The following is a 16,451-nucleotide window of genomic DNA, read 5'->3' on the forward strand; positions in this document are numbered from 1 at the left end:
GCCAATCTATTGTACAGCAAATATGGTCTTGTATTGAAGGGTAAAAGAATAAACTTTAAATGCTCTCACCAGCCCCTCCCAGAAAAGGGTAACTATATAAGGATGTGTTAACAAAATGAAAAAGAGAGAGGGAGAGAGAGAAAGAGAGAAAAGAGAGAAGGAAGGAAGAAAGGAAGGAAGGAATTTTCAGTGTACTATAGATATAAATGAATCCTATATGTCTTTAGAAGAAAATAAACACACACACACACACACACACACACACACACACACACACACACACAGGATTGGAAACTGCAATGGCATGAAACGTCTCCCTGACAACCCTAGACAGTAAAAGTCATTCTATCACTGCTTTAAAATTACGAAGTAAAAATAATTTTTTAACCTAGAATCTGTGTGGTCCTAAACACTCAAAGTTAAGGGGAGAATAAGGATATTTTCAAACAAGGTCACAAAAACTTTGCTTCCAAAGTAACTCTTCTCAAGAAGCATGGAAAAGATATGCTTTACCAAAAGCAGAACAACCGAGAAGGAAGAACACATGGGAGCCAGGAAGCAGTAGTCTACACGAGAGGAGCGCAATGTCATCACCTCGTACGTGACACGTGGCGTAGATCTAGAGAGCAGCAATCAGCATTAGAGGAAACAGGTAGAAGTCTCTAATCTCCAGGACTGATATCCCCAAGGGAACCGGCGGGAGTTGCGTCTGATTGACTTGAGAGGCCAAACACACAAAAAAGGCAGCATCTTCCAAGGAAAACAAGACTGTACATCAAAGCAAATATTATCACTGAGTGCAGTGTAGTTCACTTGTCGATAATATTTACATATTATCAATACTATCATATGAACAATATTACCAGAGGATGGGGACAGGGAGCTGCTTTTTAAAATTAGAATCCTCATGGTACTACTTGACTTTTAAATTATGTCCAGCTATTTCTCTAACGTAAAATATTAAATTTAAATAAAAGAAGTAAAGAGAATAATTTAAATGCTTAAAGTTCTTTCCATAGTTTTCAGTCTTTCAAACGAGCTTCATTTCCCGTCTCTAAGACGAGAAGCTGGGCCAAATTCTTTCTATGTTCTCTCCCAATTCTATTATTTATTCTGTGTCCATGTGTCCATAGTTATAATTTATCTCATTCCACTGGTGAAGAATTACGAATGTGTAAAGAAATACACCAGTGGATTCATTTTTTTTTCCTTGAGACTTTTTCCAGAGTTCACATTTGCTGAGTTAACAGGTTGTTTTTCAGGAACCATTTAGGCATTGTCCTTATATTTCTGTTGGTGTAATGTGGCTAATCTTTATCTCTGTACTCCAACCTTTAAGAAGACTCATATCCTTAAAAGCTGACAAATGTCTGTGAATTGCATAATAGAATGATCTTTTAGGAAGGAGATGGTTCCCTGGATACCAAGTAGTTCCCATTTCCTGAATTTGCCCACATTCTAAGTGACTTTTAAGACATATTTTTCTTTTGCTGAATTTATAGAGTTACATTTTGAAAATGAATCTTGTGCTAAAACTAATGATATAGAGACAACCCTGACGGCTTTATGACAAGGTGAACTCCAAAATCAAAGATGCCCAATTTCCTTTTTCACATTAAAGGTCACATTTACAAAATGTCTCTCAAAGGCACAAGTATGCTTGTCATCTTTATCAAATAAGATCTGGATGTATCGATTCAGTCATTTTGATTGGTTACCCAACTATAAAGGATATGCCCTACCAGGAAGATTACCTAATGCTACATTACATCCTTCTTACAGATACTAAAGCTGAAAAAGCAGAACCAATTTGGCAGAGTTGCTCCTGAACTCTTTTATGGTACATATGTTTCACCTTTCTTATATAAAGCCTCTTAGAACCCACGAGCAATTATATCTGAACCTTCCCCACTGAGACAACTAATGCTATATTCTAGAGATGATCATGTGAATTTGGCCTATATATTTTATGGCTAAATCAATCAACCTTTTTTAACCTTTTTTTTTTTTAATTTTTTTTTCAACGTTTATTTATTTTTGGGACAGAGAGAGACAGAGCATGAACGGGGGAGGGGCAGAGAGAGAGGGAGACACAGAATCGGAAACAGGCTCCAGGCTCTGAGCCATCAGCCCAGAGCCTGACGCGGGGCTCGAACTCACGGACCGCGAGATCGTGACCTGGCTGAAGTCCCACTGCGCCACCCAGGCGCCCCATCCTTTTTTAACCTTTAATGAATGGAGATATCAACATTTTTTCTCAAAATAGCAAAGAATTTTTTAAAATACAATGGAAATGCATCTGATGTGCATTTGCAGTCAAAATATTCTAAAACAAGGTAAGAAGTACTGTACTTTATGTAAAATATTTTCAGCCTTAAATAGAAATTTAAACAACCAGAAAAACTGTTTTTTGTTTTTTTTGTTTTTTTTTTTATATATGAAATTTATTGTCAAATTGGTTTCCATACAACACCCAGTGCTCATCCCAAAAGGTGCCCTCCTCAATACCCATCACCCACCCTCTCCTCCCTCCCACCCCCCATCAACCCTTAGTTTGTTCTCAGTTCTCAACAGTCTCTTATGCTTTGGCTCTCTCCCACTCTAACCTCTTTTTTTTTTTTTTTGTTCCCCTCCCCCATGGGTTTCTCTTAAGTTTCTCAGGATCCACATAAGAGTGAAACCATATGGTATCTGTCTTTCTCTGTATGGCTTATTTCACTTAGCATCACACTCTCCAGTTCCATCCACGTTGCTACAAAAGGCCATATTTCATTTTTTCTCATTGCCACGTAGTACTCCATTGTGTATATAAACCACAATTTCTTTATCCATTCATCAGTTGATGGACATTTAGGCTCTTTCCATTATTTGGCTATTGTTGAGAGTGCTGCTATGAACATTGGGGTACAAGTGCCCCTATGCATCAGTACTCCTGTGTCCCTTGGATAAATTCCTAGCAGTGCTATTGCTGGGTCATAGGGTAGGTCTATTTTTAATTTTCTGAGGAACCTCCACACTGCTTTCCAGAGCGGCTGCACCAATTTGCATTCCCACCAACAGTGCAAGAGGGTTCCCGTTTCTCCACACCCTCTCCAGCATCTATAGTCTCCTGATTTGTTCATTTTGGCCACTCTGACTGGCGTGAGGTGATACCTGAGTGTGGTTTTGATTTGTATTTCCCTGATAAGGAGTGACGCTGAACATCTTTTCATGTGCCTGTTGGCCATCCGGATGTCTTCTTTAGAGAAGTGTCTATTCATGTTTTCTGCCCATTTCTTCACTGGGTTATTTGCTTTTCGGGTGTGGAGTTTGGTGAGCTCTTTATAGATTTTGGATACTAGCCCTTTGTCCGATATGTCATTTGCAAATATCTTTTCCCATTCCGTTGGTTGCCTTTTAGTTTTGTTGGTTGTTTCCTTTGCTGTGCAGAAGCTTTTTATCTTCATAAGGTCCCAGTAATTCACTTTTGCTTTTAATTCCCTTGCCTTTGGGGATGTGTCGAGTAAGAGATTGCTACGGCTGAGGTCAGAGAGGTCTTTTCCTGCTTTCTCCTCTAAGGTTTTGATGGTTTCCTGTCTCACATTCAGGTCCTTTATCCATTTGGAGTTTATTTTTGTGAATGGTGTGAGAAAGTGGTCTAGTTTCAACCTTCTGCATGTTGCTGTCCAGTTCTCCCAGCACCATTTGTTAAAGAGACTGTCTTTTTTCCATTGGATGTTCTTTCCTGCTTTGTCAAAGATTAGTTGGCCATACGTTTGTGGGTCTAGTTCTGGGGTTTCTATTCTATTCCATTGGTCTATGTGTCTGTTTTTCTGCCAATACCATGCTGTCTTGATGATGACAGCTTTGTAGTAGAGGCTAAAGTCTGGGATTGTGATGCCTCCTGCTTTGGTCTTCTTCTTCAAAATTACTTTGGCTATTCGGGGCCTTTTGTGGTTCCATATGAATTTTAGGATTGCTTGTTCTAGTTTCGAGAAGAATGCTGGTGCAATTTTGATTGGGATTGCATTGAATGTGTAGATAGCTTTGGCAGAAAAACTGTTAAAGCTAATATTGAAGTACTGGTTGAGCATCTCCTTGGTAACAGTCTGTGTGTAACGAGCCTTGATTGGCCAGAGGTTAAACTTCTCACAAGGTCAGGAAGGATTCTTAGTGTATTCCTCCTTCAAAAATAAATCACTGCCCACTTGTTTCTGTATTATGCTAAAGAAGGTAAAATGGGAGTTTTAATGCTAAAGCATTCACTGATCCTGAAATTTGAAACTTGCAATGGTTAAATATAGTTTAGTTTTAAGAGTAAAAACCCTGAGTAAAATCAGCATTTTTTTAAAAAAAAGGAAGTTATTATTTATATAGCTGAAAAGTCCAGTCCAAAGTGTGAAACGCTCTCATAGGATTCAGTTTCCTTCTCTCAGCAACGCCTTCTTTGTGTTGACTTCATTCTCAGATTGTATAGTTAAGAGAGCCAGGTATGCACCCTTCCTGACAGCAAGGGGCCACATTTAGCAAAGAAAGCACATGCTTCCCTCCCCCCAACAGTCCCAGCAGACATGCCCTTGGCTCTGGTTGGTCTCAAGCCCATCATTAAACTAATCCTTGTGGCAGGTGAATGTGTTGCTTGAGGGGGCCAAGACTGAGTTACAGGTCTGCCAATTCAGTACACAGACTAAGAATGGGAGTGTGAAATAATAAGAAATATATATATTGGTCTCTGCCCCAGGTTCCTGCTAATATTTTGTTCTTGGTCCTGTTTTCTGACACAAAACTCCTAAAACCCTTGTAATTTCTTAAGTGATACAGAATTCCTAAATCTCTTGGGATTTCTTTGGTGTTACAAGTGTCTTTTGTTCTAGGGATGCCTGGGTGGCTCAGTCAGTTAAGCAACTGAATCTTTTTTTCTAATTGTTTTACGTTTATTTATTTTTGAGAGAGAGAGAGAGAGAGAGACAGAGAGAGAGAATGCACACCAGTCGGGGAGGGACAGAGAGAGAGGGAGACAGAATCCAAAGCAGGTTCCAAGCTCTGAGCTGTCAGCACAGAGCCCCATGCAAGCATCCCATCATCTGAATCTTGGTTTTGGCTCAGGTCATGATCTCACGGTTTATGATACTGAGCCCCAGCATCAGGCTCTGCGCTGACAGCACAGAAACTGCTTGCGATTCTCTCCCTCCTTCTCTCACTGCACCTCCCCCACTTGCACTCTCTTTCTCCCAAAATAAATAAATAAACATTAAAAATAAAGAATTCAGAGTACCTGGGTGGCTCAGTTGGTTAGGTGCCCAACTTCAGCTCAGGTCACGATCTTACAGATCACGGATTTTGAGCCCCAGGTTGGGCTCTATGCTGACAGCTTGGAGCCTGGAGCCTGCTTTGGATTCTCCGTCTCCCTCTCTCTCTGCCCCTCCCCTGCTCATTCTCAATCTCTCTCTCAAGAGTAAACATTAAACTTTTTTTTCCTCAAAAGAAGTGTCTTTTGTTCTAATAAGGTGACTCTCAGTGGGCTCTTGTGTGGGTGCTCGTCACCAGAGGCCACTCCATTATTAGAAGCTTGGGACTTTTAGCTCTACCTTCCATTTCCAGAGAGAGGAGGAGGGAAGGAAGTTGAGTTTAATGAATCGTGTCTACATAATGAAGCCTCCATAAAAATCCCCAAGGTACTGAGCTCAGAAAGCTGCCTGCTTAATAAACAAATCCACATGCCTGGAGGGAGCTGCATGTGTGCCTCAGACCCTTTTGGACCTTAGCCTATGTTATCTCTTCATCTGGCCACTCATCTGTATTCTTTATCATATCCTTTATAATAAACTACTAACCTCTCAGTAAATATTTCCCTGAGTTCCGTGAGCCATTCTAGCAAATTACCAAGTCCATGGTTCACAAGATTTTCCATTTATAGCCAGTTGGTCAGAAGTACAGATAACAACCTGAGACTTGAAATTGGCATTGCAAGTTGGGGCAGCCTTTTGAGACTGAGCCCTTAACTTGTGGGATCCGACACTAACCCTCACAGATAGCATCACAACTGAACTGAACTATAGGACACCCGGCTGGTATTTAAAAAAAAGTCAGTGTGAGAACAACCCAACAACTTTGGGGACTAGGAGTAAAGTATTTCGTGTAAAGGAATGTACAGTGGACTTTTTTCTAGAGAGGAATGTATGATTCTCCAGAAGAAAAATGGAATATTTGTCCGCTCAAAAAATAAATGGATACTGGATAGCAAAACCAAAAATCATCTGTTAAAGGCCCTGACTGCTCTCTCATTCACTTTCTACCTAAGTACAACTACCAATTTGCTCCATAAATTTTTTTTAGAAAGTTTGTTCACTGCTAGAGTTTTGTCAGTGCTGTACCAGAGAGGGCTCATAATCTCCTTGATTCACAGTTTCATTTAAAACATAATTTTTGTGCACCACTCGCCTCCCCATGCTATTATAAGTTTAAGAGGCACAAATGAAGTTCTTAATTGTGATAATGACATAACAATAATCACTGGTGTCTTCTATTCATGGTATATTCTAGTGTGCTAAAATTTCTGACGCAAATACACGCATTTCAAAATTTCGATTCTTAAAACCAAGAACTTAATGTTGTCATATGTCACCTTTAAAGGGCATAGTAAATTCATTTTTCAGATTAAATATTAATGACACACTGGTTTAAAAGCAAATTTCCACTTTCAAAAAAATAATCATAGTTTTCTTTTACAAAGGACCTTCTAATCTGTATGTTCCTCAATTGCATTTGAAGAAGTAATTGCATATATCACCTCGAGTTTTACAATGAGGCATGGTCAAATTGCTTATCATATAAGATTATGCAGCAGTTAAGACATAGGACTGATATCCAGGAAAAGGAAAAGCCCAACAACTCCATCCAGTCAATGAAAATCCAGGGGGCAATGGCATCCCATAAGCTGTTGTCAGATCTTCAGACAAAGAAGTAGTTTCCAAAGCCCTTTTCAATTTCATGACCTATACAGAGTCACCTTTACATGTGACTTCCATGCATTACTATTATTCAAATAAGACTGTAGGCTCTTTTGACCACCTCTTTTGAAATAATCATTTGAAAACAAAAGACTTGACCTACTATATCAGACTGGTCTGCTCAGTCTAGATTTCTTTCTGACTGATTCCAAGTGACTTCATGTGACACGATACTCTGCAGTGAATACATCTTTCAAACACCCTAAGCTTCCTTTGGTAACATATTATATATAGTTAATTCCCACTATTCACTATAGTTATGTTGTGTAAAGTCATTGTGAACACTGAATTAATGAAGACTGAACCATTGCTTCTAAGCAAACCTCAGGATATGGGTCCTATGAGTCTCAACCAATCAACAGACTATCTTGTTCTACGTGTATTTCTGTTTAAAGCCCCCCCCCCCGTTTTTTGTTGGGGGGAGGCTTTAAACAATACATATATTGTTACACATATTGTTGAATCATTAACATTGAACTCACAGCCAATAGCACTAGAATTCATGCCTGAAGGAAGCTTATCTAACACGTGTATTTTCTCTGTAAAACACATTATGCTTCCTTGCACTTAGGTACACTGGCCAGCACTAGGGCACTATCCTTGGAGATCACTGTAATGACAAAATCACCAATGAAAAGCATGAACATGTGGAATCTCCATACTGTTTTCCACAGCTTCTGTATCACTGTGCATTTCCACCAGCAGTGTACAAGGGGTTTAATTTTTACACATCCTTGCCAACATTTGTTGTCTTTTGTAATTTTTTTGATAATAGCTGCGCTAACAGGTGTGGTTTTGATTAGCAGTTCCCTGATGATTAGTGACACCGAGCAAAAAACATGGGACTAAACAGACCATGAAAAGGACACTTGTTTACAGTATGAAGGCTGAGACAAGAAGGTGTAGGCATCACTTTGTTCAACGTCATTTGGGAATACAAGCTCCAGGTGACTCAAAGTTTTTGCGAATCTGCACACACCCACGCCTGCAAAAGCATGGTAAGTATTAATTAATCGGGGGATTACAAATAAATTTTAGCATGCAGGTAAGTTTGAAAATATGGTGTCTATGAATACTGAAGATTGACTATATCTCCTATCCATGACTTTTTTAAATCCTTCTTTAATTTTTATAATGTCCTTGTTTTACTAGCCACTAGGTAAACCAATATTTTATTTATTCTGAATTTATCGCTCTTAAAGCTTTTATAGCCATCTTTTCGTTACTCCCCTTTGCTATTTTTTAAAGATTTGAGCAAGGTATGTTTTGTTTTTCACTGTTTTATATTCCAACTCCATTTTGACGGAACTAGCACAATGTACACGTTCATGTGCGCTAATACGTGACATGCTGCCTTACTTTAGCTTTTTAGATGCTATGTTGCCCTGTTTCTGTGTTAATAGTTCAGTTCACGCTATAAATTAGACATCAGTTGAGATTTTTAGGCTTCTCTAAAGTGGCAGCTTCTGAGGATTTGAGGCCTACACGAGATTTACATGATACTGGTCTCTTCTAAATCCACACTGAAGACACAATCAACAGGTACCTCAAACCAGAAATACGAGGCCAAGAACCAACTCTGAAGTACTTCGACCCCCTCTATCATAAAGAGAATACTTTTTCTTTTATAAAATTTTTTTTTCAACGTTTATTTATTTTTTTGGGACAGAGACAGAGCATGAACGGGGGAGGGGCAGAGAGAGAGGGAGACACAGAATCGGAAACAGGCTCCAGGCTCTGAGCCATCAGCCCAGAGCCCGACGCGGGGCTCGAACTCACGGACCGCGAGATCGTGACCTGGCTGAAGTCGGACGCTTAACCGACTGCGCCACCCAGGCGCCCCGAGAATACTTTTTCTTAACTGTATAGTTTAAGACTATGGAGAGCCACCAAACTCCCAGCACCTTTAAAACTGGGTCCCCAAATCCATTTCAATTCCTGCTATAACTCTTTTCCACTTGCCTGTGCTAATTAGCTGTATTTTTAAAAACGGGAGAAAATATTTCATATCTTAACTTTTAGTAAAAAAAAAAATGTCAAATATTCTACACCTTTCCCTTTTACCAAAGTATTTACTTGTAAAGGATTAAAATAGTTACTTTGTGTCCAATCTAGATTGTACTTTGAAATATTAGCCTGAAGATATGTGAAGAAAGAATCCTTTTGTTGAAATGGTGCTCAGAGACTTTCTTGAATTTTCTTCATAGCTCCTGTTTCTTAATAGCTTTCTCTTATCCTTTCTCCCCGCCTGCCAACACATGATACTTTTTTGCCCGGTGTCATCTCACTTTCCGCTCAGTGCAACTAAATTTCTATCCCAGAGAAGCTGCGGCAGATCAAAGTTCAAATTTATGTTGCTTTATCTTTGTTCCTTGTGTCTGAACCTTGGCCTAATAATCCACAGCATTCATTCTAACCACAGGGAAGATCAAGATGCGGATAAGGGTTGAGTTAGTGCTGTAAAAGATAAAAGAATCAAAACCAACATCGATAGTGACTTTTGTTTGAAAGTTAGCAGTCCATAGGTGGTTCTTATCTAAGCTACAGTTGACCAGTTATTAAACTTAGATATTTTGTGTGGTCTGTTTTGTTTTGTTTTTTACCTATTTCAATGTTTGAGGAAACTAACTGTTCTCTGGATTTGCCGTTGAAAGCTCAATCTTGGGAATGGAAACTATTATTTTAGATGTCAACAGCATAGGTAAGGAAGTCACATAAATTTGAAATAAGAATGTAGGCTGCTCTATATTATCTGTTACATAAAGGACCTCAAAGTTGAAGGCAGAGTATCCTAAGGACAGAAAATCCAAAGAGGTCATCCTACTCATTTTCAACCCTCATGACATCTGTCCCTTTACCACTGGAGGCAGATATCAGGATGGGCACACTCTGACTCATAAGAGCTCAGAGGTGTGCATCTCTTCCCAAACTCACCGTCAATAAGTTTGCAGTAGCTTGAAATTGGCCATGGTGGAGAATTTACAACTCAAAAATCAGAAATGATATGAATCAGGCTTCTTTCTTGAAAAGACACTTAATAAATATTTACCAGCCCACCACTGTTACAGCTTATTCTAGCATTTGTAAAAGGAGAAAATGTCTATTTCCCAGATCAGCTGGCTTCAGAAAGGAGTAAGACCACAGCTCAGTAGATTGATTCATTAGGTGTTAAGCCTTCTGGCTTTTCCCTTCAACCTACACAATGTGAAAGTCACAAATTGCCCCACAGGCTACTGAGTGGTTGTGTGATCGTCTGTGATAAAAGGTTACTAGACAAACACTGCTCCACATGTCAGAACTGGACATCCAGGCTCCTTTCACACAGTCCAAGATGGCAACCTCCACAGCCCAAGCAGAGCAGGATAAAGGAAGGAACAAAGAAGAGAAGGTGAATGGCAAGGACTTGCGACCTCCAGAAAGGGGTTCAAAATGATTATAACCTATTACCCAGAACTTGGCCATACCAAATTGCAGAGGAAGTAGAAAAACAATTTTACCAAGTATTTATTTATATGTACTAATATGACATGTTTTTCTTCCCTTCATATATTAATGTAGAAAACTATATTGACAGATTCTCTAGTGTTAAAGTTAAATCACTCTTGAATTTCCGGGATCGCTCTGTCAATTTAAATTTTACCACAAAAAGATGTTGGTTTATTCCTGGTTTTTTCTTCTTGACAAATTTTTGCAATCTGTATTTTTCTTTTTTTTTTTTTTAACGTTTTTATTTATTTTTGAGACAGAGAGAGACAGAGCATGAACGGGGGAGGGTCAGAGAGAGGGAGACACAGAATCCGAAACAGGCTCCAGGCTCTGAGCTGTCAGCACAGAGCCCGATGCGGGGCTCGAACTCACGGACCGTGAGATCATGACCTGAGCCGAAGTCGGACGCTTAACCGACTGAGCCACCCAGGCGCCCCAATCTGTATTTTTCTAGAATATTGTACATTTCATCTGTGTTCAAATTTGTGAGAAAAAAAGGTATTCAGAGTGTTTTCTTACGCCTTTTGAAGTTTTCAGAGTGTCTGTATTTATGAGTCCTTTTTCATTTCTAAAACTATTTAACCGTGACAGTTTCATTTTCTCAGTAACATCTGATGGCATTTCCTCTGTTTTAACTAACGTAAATTATTTTATTGCTTTATAACCACACTGTGTTGACTCGCATTCCCTACTGCATTCTGGTCCCTTCATAACCTCCCAACCAGACTGCATACCACTTAAGTTAGTAAACAATCCCATTTTAATATTTAATGAGGGCTTACCTATTTGTATTTGTCAAATGTATTTTTTAATTTATTAATTTTTAACTTATAATTTAATCTCAAAATTAGTAATCACTATATTGATTATTATTGGTGAGGTAATTCTTATTGCTGTTTGTCACAGCCAATGGTTAGATAGAATTACTCCTATACTTACCAGTTCTTTTTACACATGATTGCTTCTTAAATCCCACTTCCTATTTCTGGGATCAAGGTCCTTCTTATTGAAGTACAACCCATAGTAGCCCATTTGGAAATCATCTGAAATATAAAAACAAAAAACAAAAAACCTTCTCAGGCTCGCTTCAGTTATTCCTTCTTACTTCACCCTTAAATATTACGTTAGCTGAGCTTTGACTTTTAGGTTCCAGCTTTCAAAGACACTGTTCCTTCTAAAAATACTCTAAAGATAAATGTCTGTTATCAGTATAACTGTTATTGTTTTTCAATAATTATCTTTTTTCTCTGGTTGCTTTAAGTTCTTTGTCCTGTGTTTAATATTCTGTAGTTTCATTGCAGTGTATCTACGCAGGATCTGTTCGATTCTTGTCTTTTGTTTATTTAAGAAAATTTCCACCCATTATGTCTTTGAGGACTGCCTCTCCCCTAATTCTCTGTTTTCTCTCTGTAGACTTCTAATTGATTACATTTGGTGATCTATACATTCCATTCATATTTTTTAGTCTGCCATACTTTCCATTTCTTTATCTTTCTGGAGTCTATTCTGAGCCCCTCAGCTACATCTCCTGGTTTACTAAATCTCTTTAGAGCATTGTCTAATATTCTCTATAACCATCAGTCATTGCTAATTTCAATGACTATATTTTTTATTTCTAGAAGTTCTGGTTGGTATTTATAACAGTACTGTCTATTCTTTCTTCATAATCTTCATTATAGTTTCAATTTTTTATTGCTGGAAAAATTTCAAACTGATGTTGTATACTCTTAGATTTTTATTTCTAATTTTGAGAGTGTCAATTCTCTCATTACTAAATCTGTTGACTTTACCTTCCAATGGTTCCCTTCCTTGTGAGGGTTATAATTTTTTAATTGTGCAATTGCCTTTAATGCAGATTGCTCACTTTGAGAGTCCAGTGTGCCTAGTTCATGGATATGTCCACATGTAGACTGCTCTCCCCTTCTTTTTCTGGAGAATCTGTTATTTCCCCTCTACTGGATTAATGTTTAAGGCTGAGTTTGGGTTTTCCACAGCAAGCATGTTGTGTAAAATCAAACCTCACTTCCATATCTTGGTATTTGCTCTCAGGGAAATTCTGTAATTTTTTCACTGACAGTTTGAGATATCACTGCTTCTGCATGTTCCATAGTTTTTCTACCCTGCTTAATTGACTGGGAAGCTCTTCTAGGATCTCAACTACAAAACACTGGTTGCAACTTTCCACTTAGTGCAGGACCAAGACCATAAACCCTGTTCCCATGTTCTGGTTAAAATTACAGCCTCCTCCAAAGGCTTATATCCTTGTCTAATGCCCTATGGATTGCTTTAACATCCACTATAATTCACAACTATTCTTTTCATCTTTATCTTTTAAATTTGGAAATGTCTCCTACCTTTCTTCTTTTCTCATGAGCATAGTAATATTTAAAAATTCTTTTATTGGGGCACCTGGGTGGCTCAATTGGTTGAGCATCCAACTTTTGATTTTGAGTCAGGTCATGATTCCAGGGTCATGACATCAAGCCCCTTGTTTGGCTCCGCACTGGGCATGAAGCCTGCTTAAGATTCTCTCTCTCTCCCTCTGCCTGTCTCCCCTGCTTGCTCTCTTTCTCCAAAATAAAATTTTAAAACATAGTTTTATTATATTGTATTATATCCAGAATTTCTCTGCATTTGTACTAGTAGCCTAGGTATGCATCAGCTTAGACCATCTTTAGAGTTCCTCTTTTATAAAAGAATTTCCAGATTCCCCATTCCCTAAAATATACATGTAAATTAGTGGAGGGAATTTCAGTTAACAGACACCATGTTATATGCAGTATCACCCCACCCCACGACAACTGCTCTGATTTGTAACTGGGTCAAGCTTCTCCGCCTGACTCCCTCTTCTTTTTTGGGAACAGTTCTCCTTGAGGAAGCATCTCAGTCCCTCAGGCAAGATCTTAACACATATTCCCTATTAGTTCTCAGACATGTCTCATGTAGTTTGTACACTAAGCATAAGCTCGATCTGGGAACTCCTTCTATGCATAGAGATCATCTCATAAATGAAATATGTATGAACAAAGTAAAAAGGTCCTCAATCAAACAGTGCACATCATAGTGCAGAGAAAGAGATAAGACAGTATGAATCATGAAGAAACAAAGAAAAAAGAATACTGTTAAAATCAGCACCTTAGTCACTCTAGTTAAATGATACCACAAAAATTTTCTTAATGAAAAGGAACTAGACACATCAAAATCCAAGGCAGGTCTTTTACTTTTCAATCTGGTCTTTCGGGTTTCTCTGTGAATGATTTTATCTTCTTTCCATTTGTGTAACCAGAACGCAACACTGTTGGTTTAATTGGATTAATCAATCCTTGGTTATTGGTCATTATCAACCAATGCACGGCCTTACTTAATTTAGTGAATTTAAAAAATATAATGGCCAATTTTAATTTACTGTTCAAAACAAGTACTTGTAAATTAAGAATAATTTAAATCTACCTATGAACTCCTCTTTTCTTAATCCATGCCTAGTTCTCCCCCCTTCAAACCTCCTCCTGGTGATAACACCTAATCTGAATTTATGCTAATCATTTCCTTCTACATATACCAAAACAGTACGTTGCTTACTGTTTCCAGCTTTCCAACTGTGTATCCAATTGTACAATTTTTCTTTCAAAATTATACAATGAATATTATCTATTATTACATATATTTATAGCTGAAGTATCCCATAGTGGAAACATACCACAACTTATCACTATTAGATAAATATTCAGGGTTGTTTTTTTTTTTTTAATTTTTTGCTCTTAAGAAAAGGAACATTACTTTTCATTTCTCCTGGTGCTTCTGGATAAAACTGTCTCTTGAATATATAGCTGGGATTGGAATTGCTACATTTTAGGGCAAGCGATTAAAGTAGAATGGCCAATGCTTTTACGCAGATTTATTCCCAGCATATAAACTATCAGCAATATGTAAAGGATCCAGCTAATCCATATCTCAAAATTGGCAACTGTCAGACTTCTCAATTGTTGCCAGTTTGAATTTCTCCTTCTGTGAAATACCTATTCAAACATTTTACTCATTTTTATGTTGTGTTGTGTTTTTATTGATTTGTAGAAGTTTATTTAAATAATCTTGTCACTAGTATTATGTCAGGTATTTATATTATATTTCCTAGATTATAGCCTCTGTTTTCAGGTTTTTCAAGGTGTTTTTGGTAAACAGAAGTTCTTAATTTTAATATAACAAAAGTACTCATAATTTCTCTACCAGTTGGCTGTTTTTTTTTTTTGTTTTTTTTTGTTTTTTTTTTTTTGCATGTCTTAAGAAATCCTTTGTAATCCTAAAACCAGCAGGACATTTCCTTATATTTTCTCCTAAAAGTTTTAAACTTTGGCTTATGGTAGTATGTCTTTAATCCATTAAGGATTAAATATTTAGTGTGGTGCAATGTAAAAATTCAATTTTCTTTTCTTTTCCTATGGTTAACCAGCTTTTCCAATTTCATTTAGGAACAGTGTCTCCTTCACCAAGGATCCATTTTGTCACTTCTGCCAAATCATCAAGTTGCAAATATGCACGGTCTATTTCTAGTCACTCTATTTGTCCATCTCTGCATGAACACCATACTGTATTAACTACTATAGTTCCATAGGAGTCTTAACATATGTTAAAGCAAATACTTCTTCATTCTTTTTTGTGGTGTTTTGACTTTTCATAAACCTTTATTCTCCCATATAAACAAGAAAATTATCTTGTCAAGCTTCATGAATAACTCCATTGGGATATTTTCTAGCTCTGCATGGATTTTATAAAGAAATTAGAAAAAAGTGAATTATTAATGATATTAAATCTTCTCATCCGTAAATTGGATATAACTCATTTGCTGAGTCTTCTTTAATGGCTTTAATAAAATTTTATAATTGTATATCTTGCTCATCATTTGTTAGATTCATTTACATGTATTTTATAACTTTGGTCGCTATTATAAATGATGCTTAAAAACTTTTTTCTGGCAAATTAGGATATAGTTGATTTGTTTGTATTAATCTTATATCCAGTCATCTTGCTCACTTTTTTTTTTAGATCTAATAACTTCAAATAATTCATCAGATTATTTTAAATATTTTTAGGTAGACAATTATATCAAGCAAACACAGCAATGGTTGCATTTTCTACTTTTTTTTTTTTTTTTTTTCAACGTTTATTTATTTTTGGGACAGACAGAGACAGAGCATGAACGGGGGAGGGGCAAAGAGAGAGGGAGACACAGAATCGGAAGGAGGCTCCAGGCTCTGAGCCATCAGCCCAGAGCCCGACGCGGGGCTCGAACTCACGGACCGCGAGATCGTGACCTGGCTGAAGTCGGACGCTTAACCGACTGCGCCACCCAGGCGCCCCAGCATTTTCTACTTTTTAATCTTTATGCTTGTACTTTCTTTCTATTGACTTACTGCATAGCCCAAACTTCCGGTTAATTCTTAAATACAAACAATGACAAGGGCATAATCTGGATCTTTGTTGCTTTTTAAAGGAATTCTGCTCACGTTTCTTCCTTTAGAAAGATGACTGTTGGGGGCACCTGGGTGGCACAGCCGGTTAAGCATCCAGCTCTTGATTTTGGCTCAGGTAATGATCTCACAGTTCGTGAGCTGGAGTCCTGCATTGGACTCTGCTCTGATGCTTGGGATTCTGTCTCTCCTTCTCTCTGCCTCTCCCGCATTTGTGCTCTCTCTCTCAAAATAAATAAATAAACTTTAAAAAAAAGATGATTGTTGTATCCATATAACAAGTGCTGTATATTATTAGCATTATCTATAGCCTTTTTATTGTTAGCTACTTTGTTAACTACTGTTAACTATTGTTAACTTGATTTTAAAAAACTGCATTCCATTCTTATTAATAATTTCTGTATTTTCCCTAGTATTTATAGTATATTTTTAGTATAGTACACTATAGTAAATACTATATATGATAGTATTTACTCTTAACATTTACACTATAGTCTTTACAATTACTTTT

The 16,451-nt window shown here is 37.6% G+C and overlaps 1 long non-coding RNA gene across 1 annotated transcript in view; it reads right to left on the minus strand.

The window, feature by feature from the left end:
- The window catches only part of LOC147579490 (uncharacterized), a 35,146-nt gene extending 18,973 nt beyond the window's left edge, over positions 1–16,173 (minus strand). Inside the window, exons 1-2 of the long non-coding RNA XR_015253180.1 lie at positions 15,884–16,173; positions 11,415–11,518 (exon numbers count right to left, since the gene is read on the minus strand). This is a non-coding gene — a long non-coding RNA (uncharacterized LOC147579490). The remainder of the gene's footprint in view (positions 1–11,414; positions 11,519–15,883) is intronic.
- Between the last annotated feature and the right edge of the window lie 278 nt (positions 16,174–16,451).

Source organism: Puma concolor, chromosome B4 (assembly GCF_028749965.1).
Source record: "Puma concolor isolate L17-30 chromosome B4, mPumCon1.1.hap2, whole genome shotgun sequence".
Classification (NCBI taxonomy): domain Eukaryota; kingdom Metazoa; phylum Chordata; class Mammalia; order Carnivora; family Felidae; genus Puma; species Puma concolor.